The sequence below is a fragment of the Dipodomys spectabilis genome, unplaced genomic scaffold, assembly GCF_019054845.1.
Source record: "Dipodomys spectabilis isolate Male_0828 unplaced genomic scaffold, ASM1905484v1 ptg000006l, whole genome shotgun sequence".
Taxonomy (NCBI): Eukaryota; Metazoa; Chordata; class Mammalia; order Rodentia; family Heteromyidae; genus Dipodomys; species Dipodomys spectabilis.
This window is the reverse complement of record NW_024870683.1, coordinates 14,153,893-14,171,417: the sequence shown is the minus strand read 5'-3', so window position 1 is coordinate 14,171,417 and position 17,525 is coordinate 14,153,893. Positions and strand designations below refer to the sequence as shown.

The 17,525-nt window shown below is 37.2% G+C and overlaps 1 pseudogene; it reads right to left on the bottom strand.

The window, feature by feature from the left end:
• Positions 1-13,139: 13,139 nt before the first annotated feature.
• On the bottom strand, positions 13,140-13,638 carry LOC122123006 (annotated as a pseudogene).
• Between the last annotated feature and the right edge of the window lie 3,887 nt (positions 13,639-17,525).

Below are 17,525 nucleotides of genomic sequence, written 5' to 3'. Positions count from 1 at the left end.
AGATGCTGGAGGGGATGTGGACAGAAGGGAACCTTACTGCATTGTTGGTGGGAGTGTAAACTTGTTCAACCACTTTGGAAAGTAGTCTGGAGGTTCCTAAAAAGACTCCATCCACATAGAGCTCCCCTATGATCCAGCAATCCCACTTTTGGGCATTTACCCAAACAATCACAAACAAGACCATACTAAAGCTACCAGCACAACTATGTTTATTGCAGCATTATTCACCATAGTTAGGATATGGAACCAACCTATATGCCCCTCAGTAGATGAATGGATCAATTTTTGATATTTTTATTAATTTTTGTCTTTTATATTCTATTGTAAATGTGATGTACAGGAGGTTATTGTTGAATAGGTAAGGTAATGAATACATTTCTTTTTGAAAATATCACCCCTTCTTTTCTCTCTCTCTGTTTTTCCTTCTCATCCTCTTCTACCAGAAGTATAGTTCATTGTCAACATAGTGTATATTGAATACCACTGCTGCATTTGTTCATCATTTGTCCCTCCATTTAGGTTCCCCTCTTGTATCCCCAGTCCCCCCTTACCCCATACAGACAAATGAACAAACAAAACAGAATGTAAAGAAAAAAGTAACCTCTATTTCCTGGAGTTTATTTTGATAAATAGTGTATTGTATGATCAGAGGCACAGAGGCATTGTGCCTTTCTGGTCCTTCCCTAAGTGTATGCTCCTTTAGGTCTCTGTGTGTGTGTGTGTGATTAGAGTCTTGTATAATTTATCATGTCCCAGTGTATTGGATATCTAGCTTTCTCATATGAGAGAAAACATACAATGTTTGTCTCTTTGAGTTTGGCTTACCTCACTTCTCCTAATTTGTTCTAGGTCCATCCATTTCCCTATAAACAATATAATATCATTCTTCCTAATGGTTGTGTAAAATTCCATTGTATGGGTACCACATTCTTCTGTTGTAGGACATCTGTGATGTTTCTCTAACTTGGCCCTTTGAATAGTGCAGCAAAGAACATGGATGTGCAATTGCCTTATGGTATCCTGGCTTATGATGTTCTGGGTAGGTGCCTAGGAGTGAGATGGCCAGGTCATTTTTAAAAATGTATTTTATTGTAAACGTGCTGTACAGAGGGGTTAAAGTTATATGAGTAAGGTAATGAGTACATTTCTTGTCGAGCATTGTTACCCCTCCTTTGTATTTCTCCTACTATAATAGCTCGATAGGAAAGCTTGAGTTCTGGGATTGTGATACCACCAACATTGCTTTTCTTCTTCTTCTTCTTAGAATTGCTTTGGCTATTCGAGAGCTTTTGCTGTTCCATATAGAATTTTTAGATTGGTTTTGTCTTGGTAAAGAATATCTTTGGAATTCTAATGGGGATTTTGTTAAACTAGTAGATGGTTTTTGTCATTATGGCCATGTTCATAATATTAATTCTACCTCTCCATGAACATGGAAGGTCTTTCCATTTCCTCAACTCCTGATACTCTGTTTCCTACTTTATTCTATCTCCTATACTTTCAACTATGCTTTGCAATAGGGAGCTGGACCTTTTCATGTTTCCAAGCTCTTTGATGATTTCAGTATCATGGGGTTAATTTCATCTTTCATTACTTCAGTGAGGTATGTAAAGTTTCTGTCTTCTTGGATACCCTACCCTGTATTTTCCTCATCACTTCTTCCCTGTATTCTTCTGTTTTGCATCTGCCCTTTTATTTCATCAGCCAATTCTCATCCTTGCTTTAACAATTTTGTTGTCCCTTTCTTCTTTCCTCTCACTAGCATCCTTCCCTGACTTGTTGGTTTTGGAGAGTGGCACGTTGTCTTGGTTGCTAATGCATTTGGTGACCTTTTGCTGTGATTTCACGTCTGGATTCAGGGTTTATAAAGGCCAGTAAGACTAGCTATTAGGATCTGTGGTAATGTGCTGTGGTTTTCTGTTTTCTTGTGGGCTCCGTGCTATTCGTGTCTCCCCAGAAAGGCATGGGTAGCCTTTTGGGTCCGGCTGAGCGCTGTCTCTGGGGCTATGTACAAACAAGGGTGGGGGGTATGCACAGAAGGCTTTTGTGCCCAGTTGGGCATGAACTACAGCGCCTTGGGCTGCAGCCGTGCCCTGTGCTCGGATGTTCAGGTGGGCTTCTCCAGCTGGCTGGGCGTAGACCTCCGCGCTGTGGATGAGGGCGCTGAAGATGAAGTAAACACAGGCATGCTTTAGGGCGCAGGCTAGGCACAGATCCCTGGCGCTATGGCAGGGATGTCCCCACAAACGGATGCCCCAGCAGGCTTTTGAGGACTGTCTGGACACAATCCTCCATGCTGTAGTCCGGTGCTTCTCTCCAGAGAGTGCGGACCGCTGCACAGCACTGGAGGCGTCCAGCCTGTAAATGCAACGTCAGGCTTTGGGCCTGGTTGAACGCAGACTCCCTAGTGCCTTGGACAGCTGGAGGCATTCTTCTTAAAGATGCACAGGTGGGCTGGGTGCAGTTCCAAGCAGGAGGCGCCAGAGCGTCCCCCATGCGGGTGCATGGGCAAGCCTTTAGAGGGCTCCCAGCTGTATCTGCTTCCCCATAGTAATTGTCCCTGGCTTTAGAAGTCCTGGAGACCATTAGATCATTAGATGCCCGTGTTGTGTCTGTGTGTGGTGTTGAAGACCCCTAGAGACTGGTCTGGTGTTTGAGCGCATTCCAGATTTTAGAGATCCCTGCCAAGAGTGGGCTCAGGGTTAGAACTCCACCCCCACCCCCCAACTCCAGCGCATTCCAGAGTTAATAGGACCCGCTGAGTCCTGCCCCACCAGACTTCTGCATTTGTCTCTGGAACTGATTTGAATTGTTTTGTCTCAGAACTTGGCATTCCTGTGTATGCTGCTGTGGCTGCCTTATCCCGTTTGGAGATTCAGTTTCTGGATCACAGGTAGGTTGTTGCTGTCAGCTGGAGCGGTTGGGTCACTAGAGGGTAGAGAGGGGGAAAAGGACGGTGGAGAGGGAAAAAAAGAAAGGATAACTCTTCAGCTGGAGCCTGTGGGTGTATCTCAGCCTCGCTGGGTGCTGATTCGGTTTTTCTGTGTTTCTTTGCCCTCCTTTGGTCTTTTAAGTCTGAATTTTCTTGTTTGGTGCCAAGCTTCGATTCTTTCTAGTTTGTGTGCTGCGATCTCTTGAAGTGGAATTCGGTGCTAGCAGCCCTGTCTCTCTCTTTGCTCAGAGGGAACTCAGATGAATCCCTGTCACTACTCTGCCATCTTGATTCCTTTATCATTTGTATATGGAATTGTCCAATGTCACAATATTAAGTATGTCTTATTATGTGTAAATTATGCTTTCCATAAATTTGATTAAAATACCACTAGCAGGGTTGGAAGCATTGCTCCATTGCCAGGGTGCTAGACAATGAGCAAAACGGCACATACCAAGTTCGAGTCTCAGTCTCAGCCGTAAAAACAAAAATCCCTAGGCTAAAATGCTTGCAATAATAAAAATTTAAAGAAGAAATATTACATAAGCATCTTTCTCTAAAGAAAATTAGATATAAGACAACAATTTTATACAAGAAAACACTCCCCAAATTATTCTAAACAATAGTATATTCTTGTAATAAACCCCAAAGAAATGATGAGAAAATAAATTTAATCATGATAGCCAAGTTATGGAAACAGCCCAGATGGCTTTCAAAGTATGAATGGATCAAGAAACTCACACACACACACACACATACACACACAAAGTATTATATCATTGACAGAGAAAATAGATGGACCTGGACAAAATTATGTTAGATGAAGTCACTCAGACCCAGAGAAACAAAAGACATTGCCCTAGTATATGGAAGTTTGATATAATTTATAATTAGATGTAAACAAATACAGGGTCAGATGCATAAAAACACATATTAAAGTATGGTATATGCAGGGGAGAAATCCAGTTGTGTAACTCCTTCTAACGTGGAACTTGAGAATTGTCATAGGGAAGATGAGGTCAAAGGGAGGGATTAGATAAATGAGGAAGAGGGGTGTGAATACAGTCATAATCAATGTATGTATGTGAAAATGGAATTCGAAACTTGAGGGAATAGGTGGGCTTGGGAGAGATGGGGGAAAATGATAAAAGAAGTGACTGAGCAAGATGCAACAGAAATTGACACGTTGACTAGAAACTCCTTCAACAAATATTTAAAGATAATAAATAAACTAGAAAAGAAAAAGAGTGGTAAGATAGAAGGATTTCAGTCCCGAAGTCCATGTGTGATAAAATGTGCATGTGTGTTGATATCATTTTAAATGATTAAGTTCTCTGATAGGTAAGTAGTAGTATCATTTTATAATTTTAAAGTGAATTTTCCTGATAGTCTTTGTATGTTTTATTTAGATATACAGTACAACATGAGTTAAATTTTATAAATATTGCTGAGTTCGGGCCTAAGGTTATTTTGCTCTTTTACATATATCCAGTTGCCCCAGTGATACTGAGTGAACTAGCTTTTGTCCTTACATTAAATTTCTTCAATCATTTTTGTCTGAAATCATTTGAACATATTTGTGTGAAGTTGAACACATTTCTTATGGTATTCTGAATTGCACATGGCGATCGAGATACTATGGTGATTCAATTATGACCCTTGTCTCTAAAGAACTCACCATGGAGCTATGGCATGGACTTTAGCAGAAGGAGCATGTAAAAAGAGCAGAGCCCCTGAAATAGGTGCCAGAATTCCGTAGGAGATCTCTAACGATGCTTAATATGAATGATGACTGATCAAAAGAGAGAAAGCAATTCTGTTACACAAAGAAGCTCTTATTTATTGAAGCTGTAAATATGCCCCTTTAGAGAGGTCTGAAATGGGTTGGGACACTGCTAATCCTGCAGGTGATTTCAGGATTTTGTAAACACAGAGTCCAAGAGGACCTGATAGGAAATGAGGCTGAAAGAAGACAAATCCTGGTGGATGTGACTGACATTCTGAGAACCTTGGCTGAAAGGAGATAGAAAATAAATTCAATTTAGAGAGAGGCAGTACAAAGTAAACTATATAGGCTTTATAGTCCTTTCTTAAAAATCAATCTCAGCACGTGTTTGTATTGGCCTTTGCTCTTTCCCTTTCATTTCTTCCAAATGTATTTTCTTAGCCTTTGCATTTTCTTAGTATGTCCATATAAACTGGGTTTCACCCATAGCCTTGAAAAAATAAAGACCTTAAATCAGAAGAAAACAGAAAGGATGATTGATGCACACACAAGAACAAGGTTATTCAAAATGAATGCCTATTAACAATGTTTTAAGCAAAATCAGAATAATACATCATCTATTTTTAAAATGTTAATTAGATCCTGTATTTGGGTATCATGAAGTTCAAAATTTTCGTATTTCCATTTTCAGGCATATGGATTAAATGTAATGTTTTTTTGATAAATTTACCTTTCTCTTTCATATATTGTATTAACTGACCTTGAGAAATACACAGAATCAAGTTGATGATGCATACAACTTTATAATGTTTTCTTGTTTGAACATTCTTAGAACTCTCTCAAGTATTGTATTCTCATTTTAATTAGATACACAATTTTCATTATGAACAGATATGTAATGTCTCTGTGTGTCTTTGTTAAATACATATAAAAGAGGTACTGATTATGGCCTGACCTTTGCAAAACAAACTACCAATACATTAAGACCAAGAATAGATTGATGAAAATACCATCTTAAATTTTGTATTATAACTTACTGAAAAAAATAACTTGCTGAAAACATTTTGAGTTGCAGGAGATAAACTATCAGGGAGTGACAGAATCTTAGATGGATATTTCTGAGTCACTTTAATTACCCTAACAGTGATAATTTGGCATCATAATCTAGAAAATGGTGATTAGATCTTAATATTTTTGCAATATTGGGGCTAGATCACAAAATGACTCTAAGATATGAAAATTATTAACTACTTAAATAAGTCATAAATTTGATTAAGGTTAAGTTTATTTTATCTGAATTCTAAATTTTCATCCTTATATTTTTTGTTTGTTTGTGTGTCCTGGGGCTTGAACTCAGGGCTTGGGCTCTGTCCCTGAGCTTCTCTGTGCTCACGGTTAGTGCTCTTCCACTTGAGCCACAGTATTACTTCTGGCCTTTTCTAAGTAGTTTATTGGAGATAAGAGTTTCATGGACTTTCCTACCTGCACTAGCTTTGAACTGTGATCCTTATATCTCAGCCTCATGCATAGCTAGGATTACAGGTGTGAGCCACTGGTGCCTGGCTCTTTTAACTAACAGAACTGCTTCTTCCTTTTACTTGTGAAACATGCTTAAACATTACATATTATTTCTCTTGACTCCGAATGTGCTTCATGAAGATTTTTGTTTTTTTTCCACTAACGCTTTGCTTTTTGGTGAACTTATACAGCAGCTATTCCTTTCCAGTAATTTCTACTGACCAACTTATCCTATCTGTTCTTTATGGTGACATTTTTCAGACAATTGTGTTTTGGACTATTTTTTCACTTTGTTGATTTCTCTGATTTGGTAGTTTCATCTATTCTTACTGCATTAACTATCAGAAAATGTTTATACTTCTATTTCAGACTGTGATCTATAAAGCCATGTATCCAATTGTTAATGAACATACAGAGATGAGAATTTAGAACAGCATCACTAAAATTTGCATAGATTTGTGCATTTAGTATTGTATGGATAAAATGAGTACTTACAATAGATTGTCCAAAACAAACAAACCAACAAAAAACATTAAAAAAATCCAGACATAATTGTTAGTATTTGTATGAAATCATTCTGTTTCTAACTGAACTACGCCATTTGTTTTTGGATTTTTAAAAAAATTATTGTGAAAATACCATACAGAGGGATTACAATTACATGGGCAAGATAGTGAGTACATTTCTTATCAAGTATTGTTGCTTCCTCTTTTGTTTCCCCATACCGTCCCTTCCCCTCTCCATGCCTGCATCCCCACACCTCCCTAGCACCCCCATCCCCACCACCCCCACCACCCACCTTGCCAAAGTTGTAGAGTTTGTTTTTCAATGTAACGTCTTGTACATCTCATTGTTGTAATGGGTCCATCTGTATCCCTATTTAAACAGTTTGTTTTTTCCCTTCCCCTCCACAAATTATTCAACATCAAATACAGTGAAAGCAGGGCTTATACCCTGGGGGACGTACATACAAAGCAACAAAGAAATTATCTTATAAATATGTTGGAAACAATCTCAAGAAAGAAAAAAACATTTGAATCCTTATCTTGGGGTTCATTTCAGCTAACATCAACTTGTCTGACAGTTTCTGTTTGTCTCAGACATATCTTAGTTATTGCAAATAAGGGACACCATGGGGCCTATATTTCTTTGGGCCTGGATTACTTCACTTAATATAATTGGATTTTTAAAAAATTATTATTTATTTATGTTTTGTCAGTCATGGGCTTGAACTCTAGGCTTGGGTGCTGTTCCTGCACTCTTCAGCTCAAGGTGAGCACTCTACTACTTGAGCCACAGCGCCACTTCCATTTTTCTAGTGGTTTTATTGGAGAAAAGAGTCTCATGGAATTTCCTGCCGGCCTGGCTTTGAACCACGATCCTCAGATCTCAGCCTACTGAGTAGCTAGGATTACAGGTGTAAGCCTCTGGCGTCCGGCTGTATTTTTTGTGTTATTTTTCCCAAGTAGTTTACCACAGTTAAGAAATGTTCAGACAATTGTTTTTGACTTCATGGAAGTACCATACAGAATGTCTTCTTTATCAAACTGCTTGGTGATTGTCTACACAGAGGAAAGTATACAAATCCAAAGTACACCATATGGGCATCTGTATTTTACCTTTTCTTGGATAAAGAAATACATTACCAGCATCTCAAAGGCTTTATTCTTGCTTCCTCCAAAGCTAACCACTAACTCATTTCTAGTGTCTTGAATAATCCTGTTTTTGATCTATCTGTAAATAGAATTGTTTGACATTATTTTCTCATCAGACATATTTTCCATATTTTCTTAGCATTTCTACAAGTGAAACATGAAAATGTACACTTGTGACAGTAATTGGAAATCCTCAGGCAATTAGCTGCAAGTTTTCATGCCACACACATAGACCATCATTTGTTTTGATGTGCTGATTGCAGAAACCTTGGCAGGTTCAAACTCAGTAGAGACAAAAGTGCCTTGGGAAACAGGCTTATAATTTGTCTTCATCAAAATATATGAGCCTTCTTTCTGCAAAGGTATGTGTAGTGGCAAGGACAACTAAAATATATTACTAAGTCTAGGTTAGATTTCTGTATATATCAGCTAAGGAGCCTGCAGGTACAGTAATGATTTTTAGACATGCTGTTTCTAATGAGAATGCTGAGATTGTCTCATGAATTCTTAGGTTCTAAATACACAGTGTAGTTTGCAAAAGCTCAACTGTATAACTCACTGGGAAACTTGCATTAAAATTTAGCTCTAGGGAGTGCTGCATATTAAACCCAAATTTTGTAAACTTGTAGACGATTTTAAAATGGTTCTGTTGCATTTTAAAACTATATGCTCTAAAGAAAAGTACAATAAATGTCAGATTATGTGGTTGATACATGTGATGTTTCTTTCCTCAAAATGATAAAAGATAATTTTTATTTTCTAGTGAGGAAAGATAAACATTATGCTAAGCCCTGTAGGCTATTCTTGTTTCTGCATCCTTGGTTACACAGGACTTTTGACATCAGTAGCTCTAACACTGTGTTTTGCTGTCAAGCAGAAGAAAAAAAAATCTTATCCTGATGCTCAGAATGTGACAATAGATCTAACAACAGATCTCAGGCATTGCTTGCAGGACCAGAGATCTGAGCAGTTGTATATGCAACCAGAAAAGTCTGATCCAGCAGCATTTGTGTAAGAACTACAAGCTGGGTGCTGAAGGCTCATACCGATCATCTTAGCTACTCAAGAGCCTGAGATCTGAGGATCGTGGTTCAAAGCTAGGTGCGCCAGGAAAGTCCTCAAGACTCTTATTTCCAAGAAAACCAGAAGTGGAGCTGTGGATCAAAGCACTAGCCTTGAGCATAAAGAGCTCAGGGACAATGCCCAGGCCCTAAGTTCAAGCCCCAGGACAGACCAAAAAAAAAAAAAAGCAAACAAAAAAAGAACTATAGGTAACTATGTCCTGTGCCCTTGTGCAAGAGAGAGGCACACAGGTGCAAGAAAATGTGTTTCTTTCTTTACAAAATTATACACACTGTCATCATAATCTCTGGGTCAATTTTGTATTGCTGTTACAAAATACTTGAGAGTAGGTGATTTATTAAAGGAAATAGTTGTTTATTTGGCCCATAGATCAGAAGAGAGGAAAGCCCATAAGCATCAGTAAGGATCACTTGTGCTGCAAAGCAGAAAAGCCATCAGGAATGGACGCTTCTGACAAATCCACCACTGAGATCATGAGCTTACTTCCATGATAATGATACTTACCCTGAACACCTAGTCAGCTGTTACCAGGCACTTTTTCCAACACTGCTGCTTTAGGGATTGTTACTAAAATATGAATTTGGGAGGATGTTTTCAAATCTAAGTTGTTTTAATTTTTGACTTAAAACTCTCGTGCCATCCTTGTATCTCCATGACGAAATGCCACACTAATGACTACACACTCTTCTTCCTGTTATCTCTGAATTACAAAATACCCTGATTTAAATCTGGATGATTTTGAAGGGATTGCTGAAGTGGATGAGCTTTTATTCTATGGCAATTTTGATGAATTAAAAGATATACACTCCTTTGTGTATTTAGTAAAGATGCCTGTACATTAGCCATATAGCATCATCTTGATGACTGACTTTATTGATGAGGAAATTGGAAGGTACATAGTATATAATTTAGATAGAGTGAATAACTCTAACCAATTTGTGGACCAAATAAAAATACCTTGTTATTATTGTACAGTGTATATTCTGAAAGATATGATTTGGCTTTAGAGAATAATGCTTTATATATTAAATTTTTTTGATCTCAGAAACTCATGAAACAAAGGCTACAATTATCTGTGTCCTTTTAACAGACTTTTCTGCCTAAAAGTCTGCAAAATGCTTTTTACAATATCTACTCATGGGACTGGGAGTATTATTTCCATGGTAAAAATGTCTTTCTAGCAAATGTAAAGCCTTGAGTTCAAATCCAAGCATGTACATCTCAAATACAAGTTCAGAGCAGATAGCAATTAAATAATCTTGAAAGTGCACTTTCACTATTTGGAAATGTACACTTTTTAAAATCATTTTGTTAATTAAGATACAAAATATCACAGTACTTCAATGTCAAATATTTCCATTCTACTTTTTCTCTATGTTTTTGACCGAGAGATATTGATGGCTTGGGCTCTGAAAAGAAGCAGTCAGCACTTTCATCTTTGAGTAAATAGTTTGGAAGAGACCATTTTGATAGCTAACAATAAAAAAAGATTAGAAGAGATAAATTATGTAAACTTCTTTTGTTAAAATGAACACTATGCAAATATTCTTTGATTTTAGCTGAGTTAACTAATGTCCAATTGCTTTCTTTTTCAGCATTTCAATGAACACTATGGATTTTTCTTTCCAATTCTCCATAGTTCTCAATATTTTAGGAAGATTTCTGAATCTTCAGAATTCAATCTAAAAATATATAAATAACAGCTCTGGGAAAATCTGAAGATAGAACATTATTTGTATAAGAGTAATTTACATATTTAATTTAACATTTTGTTTCTCATATCTACTTTCCTATTTTTTATATATCACAAAGCAAATTTTTGTATGTGAACTTAATGACAAAGTATAACTGACTAATTTCCCTGTTTTTGCACTTCAGTCTGAACAAGCCTATGAATTCTGTTGATGAAATACTTTCAACATGTAATTATTGCTTTTCTCTCCCATTGCATTGAAAAGCTACACGTCATATGCTCCGAGAGTCCAGAATATCCTTTTTTTAAAAAAAGTCTATTAATCAACTGGCTTAACAGATCATGGGTTCAGATATTTCTCCTTTTCTAGATTTAGATGAGACAATATATCTCTGAATGCTACATATGACACTCTGAAATACTCAACAGGGTCCAAATGAGGGAAACAGAATTGAAATCTCTCCACATGTTAAAATCTGATGAATAGGAATGAGGAGAGAAATATCCACCCTCCCTTCACCTATCTCCCGTAGACTATGCCTTGAACTTCCTCTCATAAGACAAAAAATAGAACTATATAAGATCCTGCAATACCATTCATGGGCATTTATTCAAAGCAATGTAAATCTGGATATAGCCGAGGTACTTGCACAGCTATGTTCATTGAAACATTAGTCACAACAGCCAAACTGAGGAAACAACATCCACAGTCGCCCTGCAATTGATGAGTAATAAAAAGCTACACACACACACACACACACACACACACACACACACACACACACACACACACACACACACACACACACACACACTGGAATAGCAATTGATAAGTAATGAAAAAGCTGTACACACAATGAAATATTATTCAGATTTAAAGAACATTTAAGCCATATTCAAGGAAATGAGTAGATTCAGCAGACCATCACATTAAGCGTAGTAAGAAGGGTTCAGAAAGGTCATATATTTCATTTCACATAAGACTTATAAGCATTGTGTGTGCATGTATGTATGTATTACATATCATGGTGTAAGGCAATGTAAGCAATTACCATGCACTTTAACAAAAATACTGATAGAAAGGTGAAACACATTGTGTCTAGGGTGAGACAGAAATGAGTAAACAAAGAGAGTGAGTGAGTATGAATATTATCAAAATATGTGCATGCAGGAAAATGCAAGAATGCAGCTTGGGAGGTTGGGTTGGGGAAAGCAGAAGTAGAAAGAGGGATACTGAAGGAAAGGTGACTAATCAAAAGATATGGTATGCATAAATAGATGTGCCAAAACTAAATCCCCTTGAACAACTAATGATGCTAATAAAGAGACATGAAAGTACGAAAGAAATATAAACTGAAAATCTGAGAGTAGGGTGGTTTTTGTTTGTTTGTTTGATTTACACAAAGATGTACAAAGCTAAATCTAAAGAATAAAAGCAAGAATCATTTTTCTTAACACTCCCCACTTCATGCTGTTCTGTTTCGCAGAACAAAACTCACTGTGGTAGGTGACCCATAAAGAAGCCAGTGAATTGCATCTGCAGAATTATCAGTATCTCTTATTGTTTTAATGAACTGTAACAACTGTACAATGAATCAGTTGGCTATGGAAAGAGGATGCCCTGGGGGTGAGCAGCAGAGCCTGTGAGAGTCAAATCTCTTAAATGAAATGAAACCTGTCTTCAAAGCCAACTAATAATTTTAAGAAAGAACAGTGTGAAAGAATGTAAGAAGATTCTTGTGACTGAAGTTAGCACTTTGGAAATAGTATGCAGGCTGCACCTGAGATCCAAATAAAGGGTGGACTTTTTCAGAAATTTTACTAGACTTTTAGTGATCTTGGATTTAATTCGTATGGCTTGAAAATAAATGCTTTATTAGCAATTATGAAGGAAAGATAGCGCTTTGAGTACTACCAGAGGAACCTGATTTTTTTCAGAGATCTCCACAATAATCACAAGGCAGATAAATTTTGCCATTTAGTTTTCCCAAGTTCTATAACTTTAAAACAGAGGAAGCCTACGTTCAATTATATTCATGGGTGAGTCCAAAATTTACACTCCTTCTTCATTATACTCCATAGGTTTAGCGTGTTTGTTTTCTCCTCCTTTAAAGCAATGCACACTTGCTAGGCTTGGACTGGATTTCAAATGACATTGATTTAGTATATTTTAAAATTAATGAATGATTCATTCGATCGTTGCCAATTAATTCTTCAATATTGATTGAAATGGCTATTTACTATGGAAAGAAGGTAAATACATTTTAGGGAAAACATTATAGGTCAGATACTTACTGGACAGCTGATGTTTATGCAATTAGATATCATTGACTATGTAACATTGCACTTTACTATGTTATCCTAACCAGAATAAAGGGGGTGGCTTCCCAGATCCACAGAGGTAAAAACAACATGCATTTGCCTCCAGGGTTCTGTGCCCTTGTGAATTTTTTCTTACACTTTTTTTAAAATATGAAAGAGCATTTTAATCATTGTTCTTAGAAACTATAAAGAACTATACATGATTTGGAAATGAGACAGTACCAAACATCGGCCAACGAAAAATCATACATTCTATGACTTTTCTCTTTTCTGGTCGCTCAGAAATATAATGTGATCAGCAATGATTGTTGTTGCTTGTCGTCTCACATTATTTTTATCCATAGTTCTCCATAGTCTACTTTCCCTTCCACATAAATTCGAGACCCCCTTTTTCACATACTGATATGCCACATCTCTAAGGCCAGGTCGGAACACTGATATTCTGTGCCATGTTGTCTTTTGATTGACATCGCCCATTTGGTATGCTTCACTTTCCCCTGATCACCACATTTCGTTTGTTGATAGAGAAAATGTGACTGGATTTTCTCCTTCCACCTGTCTCAGGACAGGGCCCTGACCCACTCACCCAAGTAACTGCACGCGATTCAGAGATCTTTCCAGAACTAAACTGCTAGCTCTTTCAGACTCATGTCTCACAAACTGACGAAGCACCTGTAGCACAGGTCTTAGAAACATGGTTTCAATTTTCTTTTCTTAATAGTTAGGATTTGCCTTTGAGCCTCGCACAGAGGTACGTAAGGCCAACAAACCACTCCCGCACACTCGCTCTTTCCACCTCCTCCAAGGGCGCCAGACAGGACCGGCCCCCGTTATTGCTTTTTTCTTATACTTTTATGCCTCCAAATCCAACTACTTGTTTTGGCTTCCAGTTTCCTTTCTTATTGTTACCTTTCTAGAGAATGGAAGGTTTCTAAGAGCAATTCCTATATTGGGAAAGAGGTCAGGACCAGAGGGTGATGAATAATGAAAGGAAGGGAGGGCGAGCATACAGTCAAAATATTCAATTCATATCCTATGAAACTAAGAAAATTTAAGCCGGGGTGAACTGGGAGAGATGGGAGAGAAATATGAAAGGGGTGAAATAGATCAACATGCATTATGCTGATAAATTGATTTGTTAGATGGTAAGTCTTTTGCACAATTACTTAGCAATAATCAAATATGATTTTTTTAATCCCATGGTCATTAAAATTTTTCAATAAAATCACATTGAACAATGAAAAATTTGTACATATGTAATGCAGGAAATATGGGATATTTCTTGTCTTCTGACAGAAGTCCAAGCAAGATCGATCTTTCAATTGACAATGTATCTTTTTTCTTTTACTAGATTATATAGCTATCTTTTTCTTTTTCTTTCTTTTTATTTTTTTGTTGGTCATGGGGCTTGAACTCTTCTGGGCCTAGGCACTGTCCCTGAGCTTTTCAGCTCAAGGCGGGAGCTCTACCTCTAGCCACAGTGCCACTTCCAGTTTTGTAATGATTAATTGGAGATCAGAGTCTCACAGACTTTTCTGCCCCAGCTGACTTTGACCCATGATCCTCAGATCTCAGCCTCCTGAGTAGCTAGGATTATAGGCGTGAGCCACTGGATGCCCAGCTTATGTCCTCCTGTTTAGGGAAAAATAGAAAAGTAGAGTTCAGGACTGATAAGGTGGTTATTAACTTTGCATTTTTGTTGAGATTCTGAAAAATGATTTTATATTTGCAGGTTGTTGAAATATTTATGTTTCTTTCGTGGAAAATATGTTGCTGCTTGGAGTGCAACACCCCTACACAACACACCTGTGCATTGTCTATGGCTTGGTACCGCTAGCCCCATCCTGCAGTTGCTGATTGTTTCTTATAGCCTATAACCATAGGCATTCTTCCTTCTAATTCCCTTATCATCCCCAAGTAGTGAGCATGAGTAAGTACTTCTCTCCCTACATGCCTCATGGCTGGTCCACAAGATCTACTCAACCATTATCTTCCTGAGACACTTCTAGAAACAGAGGTGAACTTCAAAGGTACACTTGCTCCCCTTTGCTCTGTCACCAGAGCAAGTCATTGGTCATTCTGTAGGTTACCTTGGAAGTTTAAAATCTCTGTTCAGTGTGGTTTTGCTGATTTCCATATGGTATATCAAGCTCACCAATAGTCACGTACAATTTTCTTTTAAAATGGCTGCATTTTCAACAGTTTTCACCAATAACAACCCCTCATTGAAGTGAATAATATAAACAATCTTCAGATTCTTTCTTTTTGCAGCTCCAAGAAAGGTCTCTCTCTTGCTGATGAGTATTTTGTCTTATTACAATGAAACTTAACAACTCTATTATTGTGATAAGATATGTCTACTTGATGTTCTCATTTTGGCCATGTCAGGCCTTTTGAAATTAATGTAAAAATATTGGCAGGATTTAGAGATCCCCGACCTTCATTCTTATGTCAATAATTATTCCCAACCATCTAATTATGGAGCAAATGACTTCAGGATTCAACTTGCATTCTTTTCTTTTTTCTTTTTTGAAACCCATTCAAAATGTAATGTTAGCATTTCTTATTCAGACTACCTCAAAAAGATAATACAATATGACATCACTTTTACTGCTACCAGCCTAGTTTTCCCTTTTATTGTTTGACTAGATAATTGGCAAAACCTTTTCATCGGTCCTTCTGCTTTTGTGCTGGGCACAATCCCCTGTTGCCCATGCTTTGTGATTGACTTTCATTACTCACAATGGCCTTTAAAAATACCTGGAATTTTATCATCCTTCACTTTGGAAACATCTTACATTTCCCTACTACCTTTTTTGATAGCACCCAAACCTCCAAATTAAAAATTCCTTGCCTGACTAACCACATATATACTTCCTCAGCCTCATCCACTTTCCTGTCACACTAACTCTTTTATATTACCATAAAAATACCAACCACTTTTATCTCACAGACTTTTACTTGACATTCTATCACTCTGTACATTTCCCTCCTGGATTACCATGAGCATGATACTCATTTAGTATTCAAGTCTCAATTAATATGACATTACCATGAGGATGATCCCTATTTAGTATTCAAGTCTCAATTAATCTGGCATTAATTTCAAGAGTCCTGATAATCTAAAACAAAGCACCTTCTTTCGAACCGGTTATTCCCCAATGCCTCCATCTAATTTCCCTTTCCTTCCTAAAAACTATCACATTTATAAAGCATTTTGAATAGTTTAGGTTTACATTTCATTGTTCATTTCTCCCCACCAGTAAGCTCAATTTTCAAAGACACCTCTCCTGTTAACAACTGCTGTTCCAGTTATAATGATTTCCAATTGCAAGCTGCACATTTCCATCTTAACTATAAACAGAGATAATCCATCTACATTGTTTATTGTTTAAAAACAAACCTTTTAGCAGTGTGCATACATGTTACGTTACGTATGAATAGCTTTCATTTTTGTGAATTCATTTATTTATACATTCACAATTATATTAAAATATTAAAATATTGTCTAATCATTTCATGTTTAATATAATAAGATTAGTAAAATGAGAAAAATGCATAATGATATGAAAATGGATAGATATATAAATGACATAACATGTTAGTAGACAGGATAGAGTTTCCAGGGTTTGGTTAAGCAGAATTATTTTCTCTACAATGACATCAAAACAAGAATGAGTTAGGATCATTCTAAACCAAAGAAATATTGAAGTAATTATTTATAGCAAATAAAAGTATAGAGAGTTTTTTTGTTTCCAGGCCTAGATAACTTTAATGGTTAATTATTCTTTACAGTTAAGGAAGATGAACACCAAGTTACAAAGCTTTTTCAGTGTACAAAGGAAACTAACTTCCCTATTGTTGTAGAGATCAACAAATTCTTGACATTAGAACTGGACAAGTGTAGTGTAAGAAAGTTGTAGATTTGTATCAAGAATATAGATGTAGGGCTGGGAAGGTGGCTCAGTAGTAGAGCACTTGCCTTGCATGCCTGAGGCCCTGGGTTCGATTCCTCGGCAACACATAAGCAAAAAGAAAAAAGCCGAAAGTGGCGCTGTGGCTCAAGTGGTAGAGCGCTAGCCTTGAGCTGAAGAGCTGAGGGACAGCGCCCAGGCCCAGAGTTCAGGCCCCACGACTGGACCCCCCACTCCAAAAAAAAAAGAATATAGATGTATATATGTTAAAAATAAAATATTATGTATGCTGTTACTTTTACACTTGGGTATGACGGGCTTTGATCTTTTCACCTCCCATTACTCTCCTGTGCTCTTCCTAACTCTTTTCTCCTCCCACGTCCTTCTAATTTCTCAGCCCAAAGGAAATTAGTAGAACAACAGAAAGTGATAACAGAAATAACTTTCAAAGATGTGAATCTTAAAATATAAATATAAGGGCTGAGAATGTGGCTTTGTGGTAGATTGCTTGCCGAGCATGCATGACGCCCTGGGATCGATTCCTAACTACTCTGGGTCACATGATAGAGTGATATTCTTGAGCAAAAGAAGCTCCAGAACAGTGCCCAATCCCTGGATTCAAGCCCCAGGGCTGGGCAAATAAATAAATAAACAAACAAACAAATAATTATACCATGATTTT